The sequence below is a fragment of the Cynocephalus volans genome, chromosome 12, assembly GCF_027409185.1.
Source record: "Cynocephalus volans isolate mCynVol1 chromosome 12, mCynVol1.pri, whole genome shotgun sequence".
Classification (NCBI taxonomy): domain Eukaryota; kingdom Metazoa; phylum Chordata; class Mammalia; order Dermoptera; family Cynocephalidae; genus Cynocephalus; species Cynocephalus volans.
Window position 1 is genome coordinate 102233206 of NC_084471.1, and position 23284 is coordinate 102256489.

At 34.6% G+C, this 23284-nt stretch overlaps 1 pseudogene; it reads right to left on the minus strand.

The window, feature by feature from the left end:
* Window positions 1-706: 706 nt before the first annotated feature.
* On the minus strand, window positions 707-15631 carry LOC134391794 (NKG2-A/NKG2-B type II integral membrane protein-like; annotated as a pseudogene).
* Between the last annotated feature and the right edge of the window lie 7653 nt (window positions 15632-23284).

Genomic DNA, 23284 nt, shown 5'->3' on the forward strand with positions numbered 1-23284 from the left:
CTGCCCCTGGGAAAAAGCGTATCACAGTAGCAGTGGATGGGAACTCTCTGCTATGGAGATTAGCTCCTCAGTCAGCAGAGACACAGCCTCAAAGGGGTGGAATTGGAATGATGCAAGTCTGCACATTTTGAAATTCGGCACCGTTTGAAAATGGCACTCTGCCCTCTTTTAGTCCAGGTCCATTACCTGAATGGTGTATATCTTCTTAATGATGTTTCTTCTTTTTTTTTTTTTTTTTTTTTTTTGTGACCGGTAAGGGCCGCACCGCGCTCGTCCAGTGAGTGCACCAGCCACCCCTATATGCGATCCGAACCTGCGGTCTCGGCGCCAGCGCAGCTGGGCTCCCAGCGCCGCAGTCTCCTGAGTGAGCCACGGGCTCGGCCCCATGATGTTTCTTCTAAAATGTGGTTTGGACAGTGTTCACAAATGAAGTTCAAAGCACAGCCAAATGACAGGCATAGTCCTGTGAAAGATTTTGTAAACAGCTTAGTTGGCTGCCTTTTTGGGCAACTTTTTGTATTTAGATAAAACTTAAGTTCCTTGCCAACCACAAGTGTTGTTTCCTATTTAGGTCCTTGGACACTTAGAACATCTGTTCCAAAACTTTCTTTAAAATTATTTAGAAACTCAAGTCCTATCAAAATAACTCTCCATTGAGTGATTGGGTGATTTTTCACCTATGCAGGTCTTGACTTGCTTTGAAATTCTAATATGTCAGGGTTCCTAGATCTTCTGCAGAAGAAAGTTCACGGGAGTACATCTGGTTGGGGCCAGACCCTCGGTCACCCGAACTGATTGTAGAGTTTACTTGAACAATCTCAGCCTTCTGCTTACTGCGATCATCAGGTAACCGGCTTTTGGAGATAACAGAGATGATCACGGAGATAACCAGATGGAGTTTTGGAGGTGGCCTTAAAAATTTGAGAATTAAACATGTTTCTATTAATTTGAGCTACTATTCTGAAATTATTGCAATAATCAAATCACCTAAATACATGCACAATTATATTATTTTTAAAGTGTGACAATAATTCGCTTGTTGGTTTTATCTGTATGGACACATTGTGGATCTCAGGCTGAAGAGCCTTGAACTATCAACAATTTGTCCTTTAATTTACTTTAATGTCTTTTGGCAAGTAATGAGAAATTAAATTTCTACCTTTGGCCTCTATCCAGGTATTGAAGATTATCGAATAAAAGAGTGTGTTTATGTTTCTGAGATGTGCTCTTAGTAAGAGAACGAACAGCTTAGCAACAACAGCTGCTATGTCCAGGAAGGTTTTAGAGAGATTTTCTGTTTCTCTCTCTTTTGACTCTTTCTTTCTCTCTATCTGTGCATGTGTATTTCCGTGTGTGATTGTGTGTAATATGTGTGTATATATACTATTTGGGGTATTCAAAAATTTGTGGAAGGATTTGTATTATCCTTTAATTCCATTTTTCCACAAACTTTTTGATGTACCCTCACATATATATGTATATATATATTATGTATTGTATTTCTGCTTTCCTATTGTAACAACTTCCTTTGATCTTTATTTTTCTACTAATCGCCTTTGAGAAAGAACTTATGTGGTATTCCTCTTTCTGTTTTAATTGGTGAATGATACTTCAAATTCTGATTTTATTTTCTAATGCAAGGTTGAATTGGACTTTTAAAATATATTTCTCTATCTATATAATGATATACACATTTATCTGTGAGCAGGTCTACCCACAGGGGTGGTTGGTGGTGTCAGTGCTGATGCTGAAGGTAATGCTGATGATATGCTGAGCATGGGGTGGTGAAATCAAGAAAGGTTGTTTACGGACTAAGCCCATCCCTCAGGAAGCATTCCAAGAAAACATTAATTTTTGTATCTACAGTGGTGTAAGTAATTTCCATCCAATAAAGGTGCTACTGCAGATAATCCTATTTCCACTCATCTCTCAGTGTGAATTAATACTTAGGAATGGTAATGGTCCTTTCAAAGCCCTTAATTTGAGATGTATGACATTGATGATGCACGTGCTCAGGGGCCAATGAGTGCTTACTAAAAATGATGACCCCGGACACTGCAAACTGTTTGCTATCACCTTCTTATTATCTAAGACTTTATTAAAATATTATTTAGATTTATAAGAAATTCAGGCACAAGAAACACAAATGAGCGGTAAAGTCAACTTCCTGGATTCAAATTCAGGCTCTGTCACTTACTAACTGCATAGCCTTGAGCAAATTAATTATTCTGCTTTTTTCTCAGCCATAAAATTTGCCTTATCATAGCTAGATGTGAGGAGTAAATGAGAAAATATGTATAAACTACTAGTGAAATATCTGGTACATAGCAGGTGCTAACTAACCTATTAATGTTATCATTAGTTTGATATGAATATCCATGTACTGACAATATATTTCTACATAGATATTACACTGACTTTAATTTAGCTTTATACAGAGACCAATAATACACTTATTGTTATGCCATCAATGAAATTCTATGACTGAATAATTGAGTAAATACAAATTAAAATGAGATATTATTTTTCACCTTACCATTTGGTGAATATAATCAAGATCGATAATATTTAGTGTTACTAAAGCTGTGAGAAAAATGACTCTTTGGTATAATATTTCTGGGAATAAAATGTGATACAGGATTTTGAGAGAGTAATGTTACAGAATCTATGAAAGTTAAGCATGTGAATACTTTTGGACTTGGTGATGACATTTGTAGAAATTTCTCCACCAGGAATATTTGAAATGGTAAGTAAAGATGTCTGTAATGTGGTGTTCATTGCGGTATTATGTGTAAGGCAAGATATTAGAAACAACACACATGTCAAGCAAAAATGGACTGTTTAAGGGAATTATAATGCAACCATAGAATGTAATAATATGCAGCAATTAAAATGAAGGAAACTTAGTAAATACTGTCATGGCACACATGTCCGGGATATTATAATGCTTCATATACTTTTATATAGAGTAAAATACGTAAATGACTGTACATATACAATACACCTACATACAAATGAACTTCTGAAGAACATGCAGTAAGTTTTTCTTTATTTTTTAATTTTCAACTGACAGATAATTGTGTATGTTTACATGGTGCAATGTGGTGTTTTGATGTATGTATACATTGTTGAATGATTAAATCCAGCTGATTATATTCATCTCTAGAGGGATGAGTGAGTGCTTGTGATTGGAAGTGATCCTTTGACTTTATTTTACTATTTTTTTTCTTTTTTGGAAGCTGGCTGGTACAGGCCTATGAACCCTAGACTGTTCTAATGGTCAAGGTGTCATAACAACATGCTCTAACCAACTAAGCTAACTTGCCAGCCCGATCCTTTGACTTTAAACTTTCTAATACTCTGTCTATGTAAAATAGTTTCCAAGGGCCATGCTTTACTTTCATAATTTATAAAAATAACAGTGAGAAATCCTTAAGTATTATTTAAACTATTCTACTTTTGATTAGAATACAGGCTTTTTTAGAAAATGGTATTGGAAGGCTTGTTTTATAAATCAATTCAAAAACTTCCATCTGTTGAGTGTTTGGGAGTCATTACGCTGATATCTTGCTAGTCAACTGAGCATTAGTAGAAGTCTTTGTAAACATATGTTTGTTGAAGATCCATCCAAAGGATCTGTTTTAAGATAGTTTGTGTTCACTGTCATTCTCCTCACCCTGAGAGAAGAAATAGGGACACTGATATAAGCCCTTTATGTTTTTAAAATCATCTAATCCTTACAAAAACCCTCTGAGATGGGTAACATTATTTTCCCTTTTTATAGAAAGTGAATTTGAGGCACAGAGAGGTTATCTGGCATATCATAGGTACTCAGATGGAACAACTAACTGTAACGTGGAAAATAAGGAGTTTTACGGAAGTTTATTTAAAACTATGGCTCTTACTCCCCAGTCTCAACTGAACTGCAGTCTGGCTAAGTGCATTTATTCAAGATACCTTGCACCTAGGATCGGTAGAGGTGTGTATGTGACTAAGTTTTATGAGATCCCTGCAATATAAAGGACATTATAACATTTAATAAACATTTAAAATATAATTTAAATTACTATCTTATTATATTCTAATGTCTCTAAGTTTAAATGTTAAAATATAAACCATAATGCTAGGCATGAAATATATTTAATACAACAACTCTGGAAAAAGCAACGGAGATTTAGAGAAAATGTATGACCTCTAGTTAGTGACATCCCTGGAATGTCCATAAAGAAATCCAGGTTTTGTGATATGAGTCCGTGTATTCCAACTGTGCACACCACATTTTTCCTTTCTCTCTTCATGCCTTGCCCATGCTATTTTCCTTGTTGCTCACTTTGTAAGTTATGAATTTATAAAGTTAGAATTTTTTAAATTCTCCTGTCAAGGCTTAACTCATTTCATCTTCTTGGAAATCTGTAGACCATACTGATATTTTCCTGTTCTGGAACTTATATTGTACGTGCATGGTTTCATGTGTGCTCAGTCTGTTGCCCTATTTATGAATAGAGAACTTCCTTGTTGAACATGCTATTAAACTAGAAATATTTACTAAGTAATAATTAGACAGTTGAATAAATGTAATCCTTCACTTCTTTATATAAGACAAAGACAATATTACAAAGAGGATCTGATGGGCAGTGATTCAAAACTGAACTAGAATTCCAAGGTATGATTCAACTCTCGAGTTTGGCTAAAGCATGTATAGGAATAGAAATGGTAAAGGTGAAAGATGGTAAATGGGATATTTAATCGTGGATGGCAGAGGAATAGCAGGCAGACTCTGACAATGGCACTCCCTTTTCTGGAGGCAGGAATTGGTACTGGCATTGCATGGGCCCCATGGTTCCATGTTGCTCCCTTGGATGAACTCAATTTCATATATTTAATTAAAGTTAATTAAATGACTAGTGTGAACACCATATGGCATTAGAAACTTGGTGGAAAGATAATAAATTAGCCATCCCTAAGCATCCGCATAAAGAGCTAAAATCAACATGAAATTTTAAAAAAGAGAGAAGGTGATAATTGAATTATTGCTACTATGCAACCTATACAGGTGCATGTAATAAAAAAGCATTCTATTTAATGACATATGGGTCCAACAAGAAATCAAATAGGAAATAAGAAAAATTATTGAAACTAATGAAAATAATGATACATCATACCAAAACCTGTGGGATACTGCAAAAGCAGTACTAAGGGGGAAATTTGTTGCATTAAATGCTTACTTCAGAAGAAGGGAAATATGGCAAGTGAACAACCTAACATTTCACCATAAAGAACTAGAAAAACAAGAACAATCCAAACCCAAAATTAGCAGATGGAATGAAATCATGAAGATCAGAGCGGAACTTAATGAAAATGAAACCCAAATGTAATACAAAAGATCAATGAATCAATAAGTTGCTTTTTTTGAAAAGATAATAAAAATTGACAAACCATTAGCATGGCTAACTAAGAAAAAAAAGAGAGAAGATCCAAATAACAAAAATTATAAATGAAAAAGGTGTTATTACAACTGATACATCTGGGACACAAGGAATCATTTGAGCCTACTATAAACAACTATATGCCAACAAATTTGAAAATCTGGAGGAAATGGATAAATTTCTGGACACACACAAGCTACCAAAACTGAGCCAAGAAGATGTAGAAAATCTGAACAGACCAATAACAATAAAAGAGATTGAAGCTGTTATCAGAAGGCTCCCAGCAAAGAAAAGACCAGGACCAGATGGATTCATAGCAGAATTTTACCAAGCATTCAAAGAGGAATTGACACCAATTCTTTACAAACTATTCCAAAAGATTGAAACAGAGGCAAATCTCCCAAACTCATTCTATGAAGCAAACATCATCCTGATACCAAAACCAGGTAAAAATACAACTAAAAAAGAAAACAATAAGCCAATATCCTTGATGAACATAGATGCAAAAATCCTCAGTAAAATACTACCTAACAGAATACAGCAACACATACTCAAAATTATACACCAAGATCAAGTGGGATTCATCCCAGGAATGCAAGGCTGGTTCAACACACATAAATCAATAAATGTGATACACCATATCAATAATATCAAACAAAAGGCCCATATGATCATCTGTATAGATGCTGAAAAAGCATTTGATAAAATTCAACATTCATTCATGACCAAGACTGTCTACAGGTTAGGTATAGACGGAAAGTATCTCAACATAATTAAAGCCATATATGATAAACCCATTGCCAATATCATCCCGAATGGGGGAAAACTGAAAGCTTTTCCTTTAAGATCAGGAACTAGACAAGGATGCCTACTCTCACCAGTCTTATTCAACACAGTGTTGGAAGTACTAGACAGAGCAATCAGAGAAGAGAAGGAAATAAAGGGCATCCAGATAGGAAAAGATGAATTCAAAGTGTCCCTCTTTGCAGACGACATGATCCTATATATTGAACAGCCTAAAGCCTCTACAAAAATACTCCTGGAGTTGATAAATGATTTCAGCAAAGTAGCAGGATACAAAATCAACACAGAAAATTCAGTAGGATTTCTATTCTCCAATAGTGAACACGCAGAAGGAGAAATCAAGAAAGCTTGCCCGTTTACAATAGCCACCCAAAACTGCTATAATTAGTGTAGTGTTAGAATATAAGGCAAGAATCACAATTGGAAATAAAGAAGCATGTTTCACAATGACAGATTTATTATCCAAACCATTAGCAATAGTGTTAGTAATTTGTATGTACCTAATAATACAAGTTCAACACAGAATTTAAAGTGAACAAATAAACAATAATAAATGGGGATTTAAACACTTCTATCTCACTTATTATCACACACGCAGATATATCAGTGAGCCTCCAGAAAGATTAAACTAGAAAACTAACCAACATACACGCTTGTGCACACACATACTTTATACTAATACAGAATACTTACTTTTATTTTTACACTCACATAAAAAATTTCCAAAAGTACACTATATTCTCATATTTACAAGCATGTTAAAGTATTTAGAACTATGACATGAATGTAGTAGACACTGGCCAAGTTCAGCCAGTGGACACTTGAAACATAGTTATTCGAATTTAATATTAAATAGTTAAAAGTAAATAACATTTAAAATTAGTTTCTCAGCATAATAGTCACATTAATACATAAATGTAGAACATTTCCAGATTCACAGAAAATTCCCTAGCTCCAGTCTACCTAAAAATACAGGTGAGTAACCAAAAATTTGAAAACCTTATGCAGTTAGTAACTCAGTCATATATTTCTAAATAACTCATGAGCCAAATAAATTGTAACAATGAATGTTTACAATTTTTATATGAATTACAAGGAAAATAAGGCAAAGTCTGTCTTGTGAAAATTTGATTGCTTAATATATACATAACAAGAACAACAACAACAAAAAAGCAAAAATTAAATATTTTGAGCATGCATCAAAAGCAATATACCAACAAACTGGGAAACCTAGAGATAATGGATAAATTTCTGGACATGTATAACCTACCCAAGACTGAACCAACAAGATACAGACAACCTGAACAAACCAATAATGAGTAATGAATTTGAATCAGTAGTCAGCAGTCTCCCACAAAGAAAAGCCCAGGACCCACCGGCCTCACTGCCACCTGAAGTCTACCAAACTTTTCATGAAGAATTAATACCAATTCTTCTCAAACTATTTAAAAAAAATCCAAGAAGAGGGAATTCTTCCAAACTCATTCTAAGAGGCCAGCATTACCCTGATACAAAAATCAGAGAAGGACACAACAGCAACAGCAAAAAAGAAAACTGGAGGTCAATCTTCCTGATGAACATAGATGAAATATTCTCAACAAAGTGAAATAAGCCAGGCACAGAAAAAGAAATGCCATATTTCCTCACTCATCAGCAGGAGCTGAGAAGTAAATAAATAAACTACAACAAAAAAGGAAAGATGCAACCATCACAATAATTCCTTGAAGGCTTAAAAGGAGAAACAGGACTGACATCAGAGGTGGGAACGGGGGAGTGACAGAGGATTGAGGGACAAATTGGTAAAGGGCCACAAAAAATATTTACACTGTGTAATGAAAACAAAATTTTAATTAAAAATAAATAAACAACAACAAAATCCCATCATAATCAAGTGGGATTTATCCCAGGAATGTAAGAGTGGTTCAACATACGCAAATCAACAAATGTGAGATGTCTCATCAACACTTCAAGACTTGGGTCTGCGAAAAAATTTTATGGAGGTCTTTAAAGTGCAGGCAACAAAAGTAAAAATAGACCAATGGGATTACATCAGATTAAACTGCTTCTGCATAGCAGTCAACAGAGTAGAGGCAAATGGAACAGTGGGAAAAAATATTTGCAAACTATTCATCTGGGATTATACGGAAAAGCTGAAATTAACTGAAGTTAAACACAAGCAAACTAGAAGTAAACAACTCACCACTATACAAAAATAAATAAATAAAATAATCCAATTTAAAAAATGGGCAAATGACCTGAATAGACATTTCTCAAAAGAAGATATACAGATGGCCAAGAGGTATATGAAAAAAAATGCTCGACATCTCTAATCATCAGGGAAATATAAATCAAAACCAGAGTGAGATATCATCTTACTCCAGTTAGAATGGCTGTTTCAAAAAGAAAAAAATAAAATAAATGTTGGTGAGGATGCAGAGAAAAGAAAACACTTATGTACTGTTGGTGGGCATGTCCATTAGTACAGCCATGATAGAAAACAGTATGAGGATTCCTCAAGAAACTAAACATTAAACTACCACATGATCCAGCAACGCTACTGCTGGATATTAACACAAAGGAAAGGAAGTTAGCACACACAAGAGATCTCTGCATCCCATGTTTATTGTAACACTATTCACAACAGCCAAGAGATGGAATCGACCTAGGAGTCCGTTGAATGAATGACTAAAATGCGGTATATACACAATGGAATGCTACTAAACTATTATAAATAATGAAATCCTGTCATTTGCAGCAACATGGATGAGCCCAGAAGACATTATGTTAAGTGGAATGAGTCAGGCACAGAAAGATAAAGGCTACATTTTCTCGCTCATATGTAGGAGCTACAAAAAGTAAGTTTATACAAGTAGAGAGGAGTATTGTGGTAACTAGAGGATTGGAAGGGGGAAAAGGAGAAGGGAATAGGCAGAGGTTGGTTAACAAATACAAAATTACAGTAAGATAGGAAAAATAAGTTTAATAGTCTACAGCAGTGCTAGGCATGTAGAGTTAACAGTAATCTATTGCATGTAGAAAATGGCTAGAAGAGAGGAACTCAAATGCTCTCATCACAAAGAAATAAATTTTGCAATAATGGATATGCTAATTAGCCTGATTTGATTTTCACACACTGTATACAGGTAATGAAATATAAACCTGTACCCCATAAATATACACAATTAATGCATGCCAATTAAAAAATAAATTTTAAAAAACAAAATATAGAAACAGAAAAGCTGAAATTACCTGAAATTAAACACAAGCAAACTAGAAGAAAGAAAACAATAAATAGTACAAAATTATGACAAAGAACAAAATTACAGTAGAGAGGATCAACAAGGCCAAAAGTATTTTCATTAAAAAGACTTATTTAAAATGATGAAAGACTATTGAAGAAAGAATTTGAGAAGGCATAAATATTTTATTTGTGGATTAAACAAGGGAACACCATTATGGTTTTTACATTTATAAAACCATATTATAAGCACATTTTAATACCATAAAAAATAGAAAGTTCCTAAAAACACAAATTACCAAAATGCAGTACAACAAAAAGAAATCAGAGTAAATCCTACATGTATTAAAGAAATTAAGTTTGTTATATAAATCTTCCAACAAAAACATTGTACAAACTGTATGTAATCACTAGTGAATGGCAACCTTTAAAAATAAAATAGTACTCTTCATATACATCTAGGTTTTATACATACATACATACATACATATATATATATATATATATATATGTATATGTGGGATGCCTCCCAATGTAGACTTGATAGCAAAACCTGTCAGTTAAACATAGCTATAAATCAAAACAAATTTCCTTGTGAACACGAAGGAAGAAAAGAGTCTTACTCTTTGTATATTACATGCACTGATTTTCCTAGACGGGCAGAACAGAATGACAGGTTTCATTTTCTTTTATAAGTGCGAGAGCGGTTTGACATTTGAAAGAACAAGTTTGTATTCTTCACAAACATTACACAGAGAAAATGTATCATTCCAATTGGTGGAAACATAATAAAAATGCAGTATTGATGAAATCTATTAGAAAAACAGGAATATTGTTCATGTGCTTCAACATGACAGAGGTATGATTATATAAAAAAAACTTTCTAAGTCTGGATAAAATGTTGAAGTCTTTCCCCCTAAATTAGGAAATGATATGGATGACACATGTAGAACTTTTATTGTACATTTTATTCATCATTGGAAATAAAACCCACGCCAGTGAAAATATCACAATCCCCCTCCCCTTACCCTTCTTAGACTCTCGTAACCGTAATTCTGCTTGGTACTTCTAAAAGTTCAACTTTTCCTTCTTCTTACTATGATTATATTAGCTCTCACATGAGTGTGAACATGCAGTATTTACCTTTCTGAACCTGACTTATTTCCCTTAACGTAATATATCCAGGCTCATCAATGTTGCTGCAAATGACAGGATTTCATTCTTTTTCATGGTTGAGTTGCATTCCACTGTGTATATATACCACATTGTCTTTCTCCATTCATCTGTCAGTGGACACCTATGTTGATTCCATATCTTGGCTATTGTGCACAGTACTGAAATAAACATACGGGTGCAGATATCTCTTCAGTATGCTAACACTCTGCAAGACATCAGCACCAAAAAATACAAACATGATACAGAGAAATTAAAGAAAGATTAATTCAGTGAAGGACATAGAATAATATTGATTGGAAAAATCAATATTTTAAAGAGGACTAACCTTTAAAAATTACTTTAAAGATTAAATATAGTCCCAAATGTAATTCCAGGAGAGTTTTTCTTAACACCTTTATTGAGGTGTAAACACATGGCATAAAATTCATGCATTTAAGGTGTAAAAGTCAGTGATATTTATTATATTCACACAATTGCAACCATCACCACAATCAAAATTTAGTAAGTTTGCATCAGCCCAAAAAGAAACACTATGGCAATTAGCACTCACTTCCTATTCCAACCTCCCCTCAGCCCTTGGTAAACACTGATCCACGTTCTGTCTCTATAGGGTTTACCTGTTCTTTGTATTTCATATAAACAGACTCACACAAAATGTGAACTTTTAGAAAGACAGATGCCACAAACGTAACGCTGAACAAAAAGAGCCAGACAAAAAAGTAATTGTATTTGTACTTCATGGTGTGTGTATTATATATCCAAAATCAAATAAATTTCTTAAAAACATTAGAACAAAAACCAGAATTTATTTAAAGACTTATGCAATTATAATATTACTTACATTTCATGAGTTATAAAATTACCTGACAGACTCAAAACTCAGGTGTTTTAATTCTAACTTAAGCTTACAACTATACATATTTAAAGATCCACAACTGTCTGGTTTAAGACCACCTGAATATAGCACAGCACAGTTATGATTATGATCTGCTGATTCTTTTATCCTGTAATGAAGAAAAATGCACAATTCTGTTATATTTTATTGGGACAGTACATGAAACAATAGCATTTTCTATGTACAGTAAAAAAAGAATATTGTGAAAATAGTAACATTTTTCATATAATATTGATGAGTTCTAGGAAAACTGAGTAGACCATTATTTAATGTTTACATCATCATATGACTGACTTTCATCATCTTCATGTCTATCATTCAAGTTAAGTTTATTAATATTATTTTGAATTTATCCTATCTGTATTTATTCTTTTATATAGCATCATTCAAAAAAACTTACTTTAGTTTGAAAGTTGGTCCGTTTATTGACGTCCATGGACGATCAGTGCTGTTACGAAAGACTCCAACCCATGATACAAATGATAGGGACATCAGAAATTTCTACCAGAATATAAGGAAATTTCATTTAAATAATCATTATGAATATTTTTAATAATTTAAAAATATATAAGTAGTGTAGTGTTTCATATGACCTTTAATTTAAAAAACAAAATGAAAATACTCAACAATACAATAAAGTTGAAAACCACTTTTAATATTGCCAAAACTTTCAAAAATATTTGTAATTTTGATTTAAAATGAACTTGTATTTATACCTTACTGTAGACTTAGTATTTCATTATTCTTCTCACATTAACTAGGAAAATTGTGATTCATATAATTTAACAGTTACCCATGTTGGTAAAAAAAAAAAAAAAGCCTGGATTTAAATAAGTTTCCAGATATTGTGCATTCATTTTCCAGATACAGTGACTAAATGCATGTATTTTTCTATGTGTTACTCAGAGATTGGGGTTTAGAGAGAAATTAATGGGCTGCCATCGAGGAAATCAAGGACAAAATTTAGTTTTCTTGACATAACATTGTTTTTTAACTAGATAAGCCCCCACCTTTGTTTCTGTGTTTGTGAAATACCAATGGTCCAGAAAAAGTGGCAGAGACTTGTTTCACTCTGCTATTACCTGTTAAAAATAACTATAAACTCTGGAACTAATGACAGAAAAAAGGAAAAGGGAACTCTGAAAATTGGAAAGAGAAGGTGAAAAGGTTTTGGACCACAGGATCAGGGATCAACAGAGTGGCAGGGCATTTAAGTCCCACAGACAACAGAAGAAAGTGACCTAGGCATGCTGTTACCCAGCACCAACCTAGCAAGAAGAGGTGGCTCAGGTAAGCTCAGTCCTGCCTGCATTGAAAGGGAGCCCTGCCAACAACACCAGGTAAGGCTGGTCCCACTAGCAAGGGGGGGTCTATCAGGAGACCTGCTAAAAATTGGCGGCCAGAGGAACTGTTTTTCCCCTACCCAGAGACACCAGGGTGGGTGTGGGTGTGGGGTATCAGCACAAGGATCTAATGACTGCAAGTGCTTCAGCCAGGATGCCTCTTTGAGCTGAGTTGTGACACTCACCTTCTCCATCCAGAGACAGCAGATACAATAGATTTTAATATTTCATATTCATGTAAAATATCAGTGAAAATCAACAAACTGCAGCTAACTGCAATAATAATGTGGGATTACACACAAGTATATGGGAGTGAAAGGAGATAGATGTAAAATGCATAAACAGTCCATTGATATCAATTCAAAAACAGAGAAAGCTTATTTGTAATATCAAAAGTCAATATAGTGGTTTAGGGAGGAGGCAGGGAAAGTGATGAGAGCACACACAGGGACAAGGCTGCTTGGCCTGGAAACTCCTATTTTGTGACCTGATGTACACATTATATTGGTCAGTTCATTTGGGATCAGTCTGCACCATCAGGAGATGCTTAGTTTTCTTTCCATATGGTAAAATCAAATAGCAAAGTATTACTTTAGAAGAAAAGCATTTGTAGGAGCATGATTTTCCATGAAAATCAAGAAGTGGAAATAATTAAATGTGCATTAGCAGTATTCAAAAATAAATAAAATATTGGAAAGTCAAACAATGGAATTTGTGCAGATTTGAAAATGAATAAACTAAAAATCTATACAGGAATATGGATCAATTCTGTAATTATAATGTGTACAGAAGTCACTTTTAATATAATGCTTAAAACATATAAGATCTTACCATTTCTTCTTCATCATCTATCTGAAGGAGATTAGAGTTCATAGAAGCACAGGCCATCAAACTTTCATTCAAAGATTTTTTTCCATACTAATGGAATAACAATTGTTGGAATACGTGAACCACTCCTTCGGACAGTAACCACAATGATATGCTGAAAAAAGATTATGAATTACTATCCAGACACAATATGAATTTTTAAAAATGAAAATGAATTTATATATTTGCATAGATATAACCAGATATGTACATAACGTATCTGTGCACCCTCACTGGCTGGTACATATGAAACAAAACACAATCGCTCAGACACACAAGTACAGAAAAGGGTCAGCCTCTCATCCCCTAACATATGTGTCAATATATAGCAAACAAAGAAACAAACAAATCTACACTGTACTTCATCCTGAAAAGCACTGAACAAAACCACTTTTTTAGTATGGTAAATTTATTTACCTCTTATTATAATATAGCAGTAAAAAATTAAATCCAATCAGTAAAAATAGTATACAGTAATTTTAAATGAGTGTTTCTTTGTATTGAAAAAAAGGAATGCCCTCCTATAATCTTTATTCATAAACATTTATTGCACATTTTTCTAGTTTATTTTTCCCCAAAAATTTATGATCATTTTTTGTATGGCTTAAGTTAGAGACAAAATATAAATTGCACTAATTCAAGAACTTTTAAAATCACCATGTACCTTTAGGGGTTCTTCTTAGGGAATGATTGCTCTGCTCCTGTATTACAGTAGCTAGAAAAATTAAAGTAATTCTTACAAAAATAATATCTAAACAAATCGTAGTAATTTTATTTTCACAGTTTGAAATTTGTTGTATTGCTTAGAATTAGAATAATGTGAAGTAAAATTGATTTTACCAGGAAAAAATAATAAAGTAATGAAGGTTTTAGGGAAAATTATTTCAAGAGCCTAACGGATCAAAATTCACCACCTTTTACAGTATTTGATATAACCACATCGGATTTGCATTTCTCAATAAGATTTTTCAGGATCCTAAAGCATATCTTTGAATGATGAAATAAGATCATATACATACAATTAAAAACAAATGCTCTCTACAATATTTCTTACTTATACTGTTGACAAATTCAGAATAGCCTTTCCCCAGTCAGTCCAAAAGTGTACATTGAAATGAAAGCTCTGTTTCCTGATATTATGAGATGTTTAAAAGCACTTCCAATCATTAAAGTGAAAAGTTCCCCTATAATCTTTCAAAAATATACCTACAGGGAGTAACAACTGTCATTGTTATCACCACGGTGGCCATTAAAACAAGGCACATGGTTCCCAGGATCCTAGCAATGAGAGGAGGTGATGGTAAATCTGCAGGGAGAGAGGCAGAAACACTGAGAAAGGAGCTGGAGACGGCTGTTCAAAAGGTTTGCATTCAAGAGAGCCCTGATGCGCAGAGAATAATGAACATAAACCTGGACCCCAAATCCACAGCTACCATTGTGATCTGTCTCTAGAATACGCCGTTGTATTTTTACTAAATATAGTGCTCCATGAGTTCTGGGTCGAGGACACACATTTCAACAGTTTATGAGTAAAATTAGACTTCCTGTTTCACGTTAGAATAACATCTCGACTTAGAGCTCCTGTCCTCACACATGAAAAATCCGGAAACTTATTCCCTGTTCTCTCCCCCCACCATCGCATCCCAGCTGCACACCCTGGAACAGCTCAAAAGTATCACATGCTTTACCTTTGCAGGGAGAGCGCTGGTCATTTCCTTGAAGATCCTGAGTCCTGAGAAGCGTCTGGAAGGTTTAATTCCACATAGATTATTTCCTGTTCAGTGACTGAAATGGAGCTTTTTGTGCTCTTAGGTGTCCTTTGCTGCTTCTTTGGGTCCTTGGCCAGACTCAGTTCTGAGTAGGCTACTCGTTCGTCATTCATCTCTGCAGGCGAGTGATCTCACGAGCTGTCCTCTTACAATTGTCCTCAAGAAGTTCATGAACGGTGTGCACAGGACACGACCCCGAGTGCAGTCAAAATGGGCGGGGTGACGAGTGAGTGTCGTGCTCGTTTGCAGCTGGAGAACCTTAGAGAGTCTGGGACCTTAGAGATGCGAACCAGGGTCGCACAGTCAAATAAGTGAGTTTAAAAGATATTCTTCTTCTGACAGTATTTTATTCATGGGACGATGAAAAGCAATAAATTAGTGTGAAGAATAAAGATGTTCATAAAAAAGAATATCTTTGATAATGTCAGTTTCCACAGAAATATTTCAACACCATGAGAATACCTGTATTAAAAATTAAAATGCCACATTAGAAAAAATTATGCACCAACTTTAATGATAATTTTGAAATTCAATAATGTTTTATATTGAATGCTCTGAACATGGGAAATAGGTTATACTAATATCAATAATTATTTGTTGTGCTAGATTACTTTTATTTAGTAGCTTACATTTGTTTATTAAAATGTATTATGGGTAATTAAATAGTCTAACTTGAGTGAAGAGTTCGGAAAAATCATTACAGATTTAAGGATATTTTTATATGTTGGAACATGCTATATGACACAATAAACTTAGGTATAACTTTTACAATTTTGGAAACATTGCAAAAAAGATTTTTTAAATAATTATTTTACAGAAGTAATTGGGATTGATTTACTGGCTAAATTATGAAACCATAAGTGATAAGTAAGAGGGGACCACCTATGGAAGAACACTGTTGGTTCAATCTTTCAGAAAGGTCCTGTGATTGTCAAAGTCAGTGAGGGTCGCTTTGGTTGTGTAAGTAATTGTAATAATTCAGATAATGTAATTTAATAATTCAGTCAAAGGACTCTCTAGTCAGTGAGATCTAGAGTTAATTCTGTCTTTGGAATTTATACTGAGTGACCATTAAAAAGTTACTCAGTGTCTAATGACCTAGTTTATTAAATAAAAATGTGAATAAGAACATACACAATGTTACTCATGTGAAACGCTTACCACTCAGACTGGCACTTAAAGGTCTCAATAAATGTCAGCTATTTAAATTTTTATTTTAGACACAATTGCTATATTATTCTTTCTGAATGATAGCAGTTATAACAGATAAAATAAATTAGCAGACAGGAGTTTCTTATATCAATGTGGTATATATTTATTTGCTGTATTTTGATGAATTTTTAGGTCTTTTAATTATTGTTGTTTAATATTTTATGTTATCTACCTCATTCTTATTTTTATTAAAAATAAAATGACTTTTGTTTAATCTTACTGCCTGGGTGCAGCCTCTATGGAAAATGGTATGGAGGTTCCTCAAACAATTGCAGATAGATCTACCATACGACCCAGCTATCCCACTGCTGGGAATATACCCAGAAGAATGGAAATCATCAAGTCGAAGGTATACCTGTTTCCCAATGTTTATCGCAGCACTCTTTACAATAGCCAAGAGTTGGAACCAGCCCAAATGCCCAACATCAGATGAGTGGATACGGAAAATGTGGTACATCTACACAATGGATTACTACTCAGCTATAAAAATGAATGAAATACTGCCATTTGCAACAACATGGATGGACCTTGAGAGAATTATATTAAGTGAAACAAGTCAGGCACAGAAAGAGAAATACCACATGTTCTCACTTATTGGTGGGAGCTAAAAATTAATATATAAATTCTCACACAAACACACACACACACACACACACACACACACACAAGAAAACGGGGGGGGGGAAGAAGATATAACAACCACAATTACTTGAAGTTGATACGACAAGCAAACAGAAAGAACATTGTTGGGGGGAGGGGGGAGGGAGAAGGGAGGGAGGTTTTGGTGATGGGGAACAATAATCAGCCACAATGTATAACGACAAAAGAAAATTTTAAAAAAAAATCTTACTCCCTGAGAATTATGTTTAGCCTTTATCATTCAATTAATTCCTTTAAAAAGTCTATTCTTAATGGCTGGACTAAATATGAATTAGTTTATTATTATTCAAAGATGCACAGTGTGCTGATTGCATCTAAAATTAATTGTTCATGGTTCCTAAGGATTCCACTTTAAATTATAATGCTTAACAAACCAAAATATGTGTCTAGGCACTTGGCTAATTCTGAGCAGGCAATAATTTGAATCCTTATAGAAATCCTTCAACATATTTGATTTTATTTAAGTTAGGTTTTTACCCTGAATTCTTCCAAAAGGAAGTCAATGTTCTGCTTTGACTTTACTATATATGAATTTTACCTCAGTGGCATCACATCTAGCATTTATAATCCTCCAGTAAATGTGGTGGGCTAGTAGAGAGACAGTAGAGCAGCAACACATACCTTCTGTCACCAGTAAGTCATGTGTCCTTTAGTGGGGAGGCCTGGCTATTCTCATGAAAAGACCTGCTATGGCTGAGTAATAAGAAGAGAGATTTAAAGACATAAATCTAGGACAAGAACAATGATGTCTGTGATCTTCACAGATTGCTTTGTGAAGACTAAGAGTGAGTCAAGAGTGGAAAAATCTAGATTTATCGTCAATGTGTCACTTAAGGCTTGAACAGGAAATTCTCACACTTGGGCTATTTTGAAATCAGTTTATCTCATCACACACCACCAGGATATAGGAAATATTGGGCTCTTATTGAAAAGACAAATTGGACCTCTAAGTGTGTCATTTAGTTTGTCCTTTTCCAAATGCCTATAAAAAATTTATTTTATATTCCACAATATATAGGAGACAGAATCTTGACCGTCCATGCAGTTCACTTATCTTCATTTCAGTCACAAACATTGCCAACTATAACTGTATTAAGAGTGTCTTAAATGTTTATGTCCTACTTTTATTTATTTGTTTGTTTATTTATTTATTTGGCATCTGGCCAGTACAGGGATCAAACCCTGGCCGTTGGTGTTATCAGCACCACACTCTAACCAGCAAGCAAACCAGCCAGTCACTATGTCCTACCTTCAGACTAGGTTGCTAAATCTTAGTATAATATATTTCTTTTCCTCATATTCTTCTTATGCCATTCTAATAATTATTAGTGACAGAATAATTATCCTGAGAAATTAGTACATTTTCAATTTATTGTACTGACAAAAAACCATCATTGCCTGACTTATCTTCTCAATTTCTCTGATTTGGTTCTTAAAACATTCCTACATATAATTTATTTTAAAAAATAAATTATTCAATTTTCAGATCTCTCTTTATAAAAATAATTGTATCTTGCAAATATAAAACATTAAACAATATCAAACTATATCAGCCTGCTAGAGATTGACATATTAAATAACTAATCATTATATTATTCATTCAATCTCTCACTGTATGTATTTTAATAGGAATGTTTAGGTGAAAATGATAGAAACCCAAGTCAAACCACGTAGGGGAAAAAAAGTTATTTAAAAAACTTTCACCTAAGAGGTGATATCAACAAGTTGGTGAAATAGGAGGTCCCCCACTCATATCCCTCCACGGGCACAGTAATTTCGCAACCACCCATGGACAAAAGTGACTTTGTGGGATTCAGTTAGGAGTTTATGTAATTCCAGTACAGCCCAAGACCAAGGAGAGTTATTCTGAGAGAGTAGACCCACACCCAGGTCCCAGACGCACCAACTGTAATCTCGTCTCCAGACCTAGACACAGTTCCATTCCCATGTGGCCCTATTTGACCTTGACCACACTACTCAAAACTATCCACAAGGGACCCAGGAGGAGTCACACACACTAGTGCCTCAGAAGACAGGTCTGTTGACCTCAGTCTCAGCTGCAGACCCTGAGACAAACCTTAGTCCCACAGCACATCCTGCAATGGCTCTGATTCTCAACTCTAGCCCCTCTCAGGTACGGCTTGAGAGCAGTCCTGCCCAGGCAAGAACTCAGAGGCAGATATGCTTGGCAGTGAACCTGATATTTCACCTGCTGAATTTTGTCCCACTATGGATTGTAAAACAGCACAGTAATTTGGCTTCAGTGCCTCTCAACTGCAGCCTGAAGCAGACCTGCCCACCCAGGGACCAACCAGGAGACATAGTCATCTGTGCCCCAGAGACAGGCCTGCCTGAAGTCTTTAGTCTCAGTTATACATCCTGAAAGAGTCCTGTGACTTGGTTTCAGCCCCTCTCAGTCATGGATTGGGACAGTACTGTCTGCCTAGGACCCATGCAGTGATCCAGCAGGAGCCTTTCCAGGGATCCAGAGCAAGTCACTCTCATTCACATGCCTCGTGGAATGCCCACCACCTTCAAACACTGAAGCAAACCATCATCCCAGTCTCAGCCCTACAGTCAAGGTCCTGGAGACAGTCCAGTCCATTCAGGGACCAGACAGGATCCATGCCCACAGGAGCCTCTGGTAATAGACCCACCAACCACAGACCCTGCTGTGGACCCAGCAGCAGCCATGTGACCCAGCTCCAAGAGAATTAAATAAAAGTCATCCAAATTGGAAAGGAAAAAGTTAAATAATCTCTTTTCAGACTTCATAATCTTATATAAAGAAAATCCTAAAGCCTCCATCGAGCAACCTTTATGAGTAATAATCATATTCCATAAAGTTGCAGAATACAAAATTACCATACAAAAAAGTTGCATTTCTATATACTAACAACATAAATCCAAAAATGAAATTAAGAATACAATCAGATTTAAGATAGCTACCAAAAAAAAAAAAAAAGTTAGGAATAAATTTCACCAAGATGGTAAAAGACCTATACATTGAAAACTATGAAACACTGGTGAAAGAAATTAAAGACACAAATAAATGGAAAGATATACCAAGTTCATGGATTGGAAAAACAATTAGTTAAAATGTCTGAAAGTGATCTACAGATTTAAAGCTATCACTATCAAAATTTCAAGGACATTTGAAATATATTTAAAGATACAGAAAAAAAATCCTAAAAAATGATATCGAACCCCAAACAGCCCTGACTAGGAAAGGCAATTTTAAGCAAAAAAGGACAAAGCCAGAGGCATCACACTACCCAACCTCAAAATATACCATAAAGCTGTAGTAATCAATACAGCATGTTACTGGCATAAAAAGAGACATATAGACAAATGGAACAGAAGAGATAGCCCAGAAATAAATCTACACATTTATGTTCTGTGGAGGGTTAGAGATCTTGATTCTCATTTGATTTTTAGAATAAGGTTTTTGGGTAAATACATGTATGCAGCAAAAGCCCTCAGGTAGGAGGTGATGGCCTATAGCCAGAGGGCAACAGCCCTTCTAATCAACTCTAATCACTGCTTAGGTATGGACTTGTATACTTTAATGATTTTAGAGCTAACAGGTGGTTGTCATACAGATCCTGTTAAGAGAATTTAAGCATTGCTGAAGGGAAAGATGTGAAAAAAAAATGTTTGCTAGAGGCAAGCTGTCTGTTGGTGGAAACTTTAGAGATAATTATACTGGATTTTATCATAAGGATGAAACTTTTGCTTATATCACTTAAGGAGAGGTTATACTTTAGATAATGATTTACAGTTTGACCGATTTAGCTTTTCACTAATTGTACTTTGGAATGTCACATTGTTAATTTTACTGATGTTACTAGTTTCCATTGTTTAAGCTATGTTTAGCCATAGATAACTTTTGTGACACTACCCATGTCTTCATGTCCTTTTGTAATGATTAAATCAACTGATTTTTCTTGTGAAACTTCGTTGTCTTTACAATAAAAAACAGAAGCTAACTTTGAATCAGGGCTGTACCCGATTTTCTCCTAACAGAGGAGCTGCTGAGGTGCGGTCCCTTCAAGCTTCTCATCACATTTATGGTGCTTTAAGTAATTCTTTTTTGTGTCTCCGTTACACAGTGAGAAGTGTAACAATGTTCAATGTTTTGACAAAGATGACAAGAACATACAATGAGGAAAAGACAGTCTCTTCAGTACATGATGCTGGTAAACTGGATATTTATGTGAAATAAAATAATATCCTTATCTCATACCATATGCAAAAATCAACTAAAAATGGATTGAAGACTTAAACATATAGCCAAAAACTTTAAAACTAACAAAATAACGTGGGGGGGGGGCGGGAATCTATGTAACATTGATCTGGGCAAATACTTTTGAATATGGCCCCCCAAACACAGGAAACAGAAACAATAGACAAATCGAATTGTATCAAACTAAAAAGCTCCAGCACACCAAAGTAAATAATCAACAGAATGAAGAGAAACTGAAACGATTCAATATGAAGAAAACAACCCAATTAAAAATGGGCAGGAGGCTTGAATAGACATGTCTCCAAAGAAGACATGTATATGGAAAACAGGTACATTTTTAAAATGCTCAGAGTCATTAGTCATCAGAGAAATACAAATTAAAACCACGATGAGATTTCACTTTACACCTATTACAAAAAGACAAAAGATTACAAATGTTGGTCTGGTTGTGGAGAAAAGGGAATCCTTGAACACTGTCAGTGGATGTAAATTCGTACAGGCACTATGAAAAAGATTATGGAGATTTTTCAAAAAATTAAAAATAGAACTAGCATATGATCCAGCAACCCCACTATTGGCTCTATGTCCAAAGGAAAAGAAATCAGTATGTTAAAAAGATATCTTTACTCCCATGTTCAAGGTAGCATTATTCACAGTAGCCAAGATCAACCTAAGTGTCCATTAGCAGAAGAATGGATAAAGAAAATATGGTATACATAAACAATGAAATGCAATTCAGGATTTAGAAAAAAGGAAATCCTGTCATTTGTGACAACATGGATGAAATTGGAGAACATTATGTTAAGTGAGGTAAGACAAACACTGCATTATGTCACTTATATGTGGACTTTAAAAAAATCTAGCTCAAAGAAGAAAAGTGTACAGAGGTAGTTACTACGGGCTGCGGTAGGGAGGGTTTGGGAAGAGATTGGTCTAAGGACCCCAAATTTCATTTATTCAGGAGGAATGAGTTCAAGATATCTATTGTACATCATGGTCCAGTCGAATAAAAGAGCCAACCCAACTGTATGCTGGCTTCAGGAAACCAGTTTAAAATATAAAGGAAAAGATAGGGTAAAAAATAAAAAATTTAAAAAGATACACCGTACGAACACTAATAAATAAAAAAGCTTTAGGGGATGCACTAATATCAGACCAAGTAAATCCAGAACAAGGAATATTACCAGTAACAAAGGGGAGTATTACATTATAATATAGGATTGCTTCACCCAGAAAATATAACAATTCCAAATATTTGTACACCTAATAACAGATTTTCAAAAGACATGAAGCCAATCTTATAGATCCGAAAGAGTAATAGCCAAAATTCACAATTATATTTGAGACTTTATAACACTGTTTTCAGTACTCAATACAATAAATAGAAAAATATTAAGGTAGTAAGTATATAGAAGACTTAAACAACACCATTAACTAACCAACTTGACCTAACTGTCATGTATGAAACACTCCACAACAACAAAGAATACACTTTTTTCACACGCACACAATACATTTACCAAGACAGACCATTTCCTGGGCCATAAAAGAAAGTTCAAAATTTTTCAAGGATTAAGATTATTCAAAACATGTTACTTGAACACAGTGCAATATAATTGAAAATATATAATAAAAACGCATTTCGAGA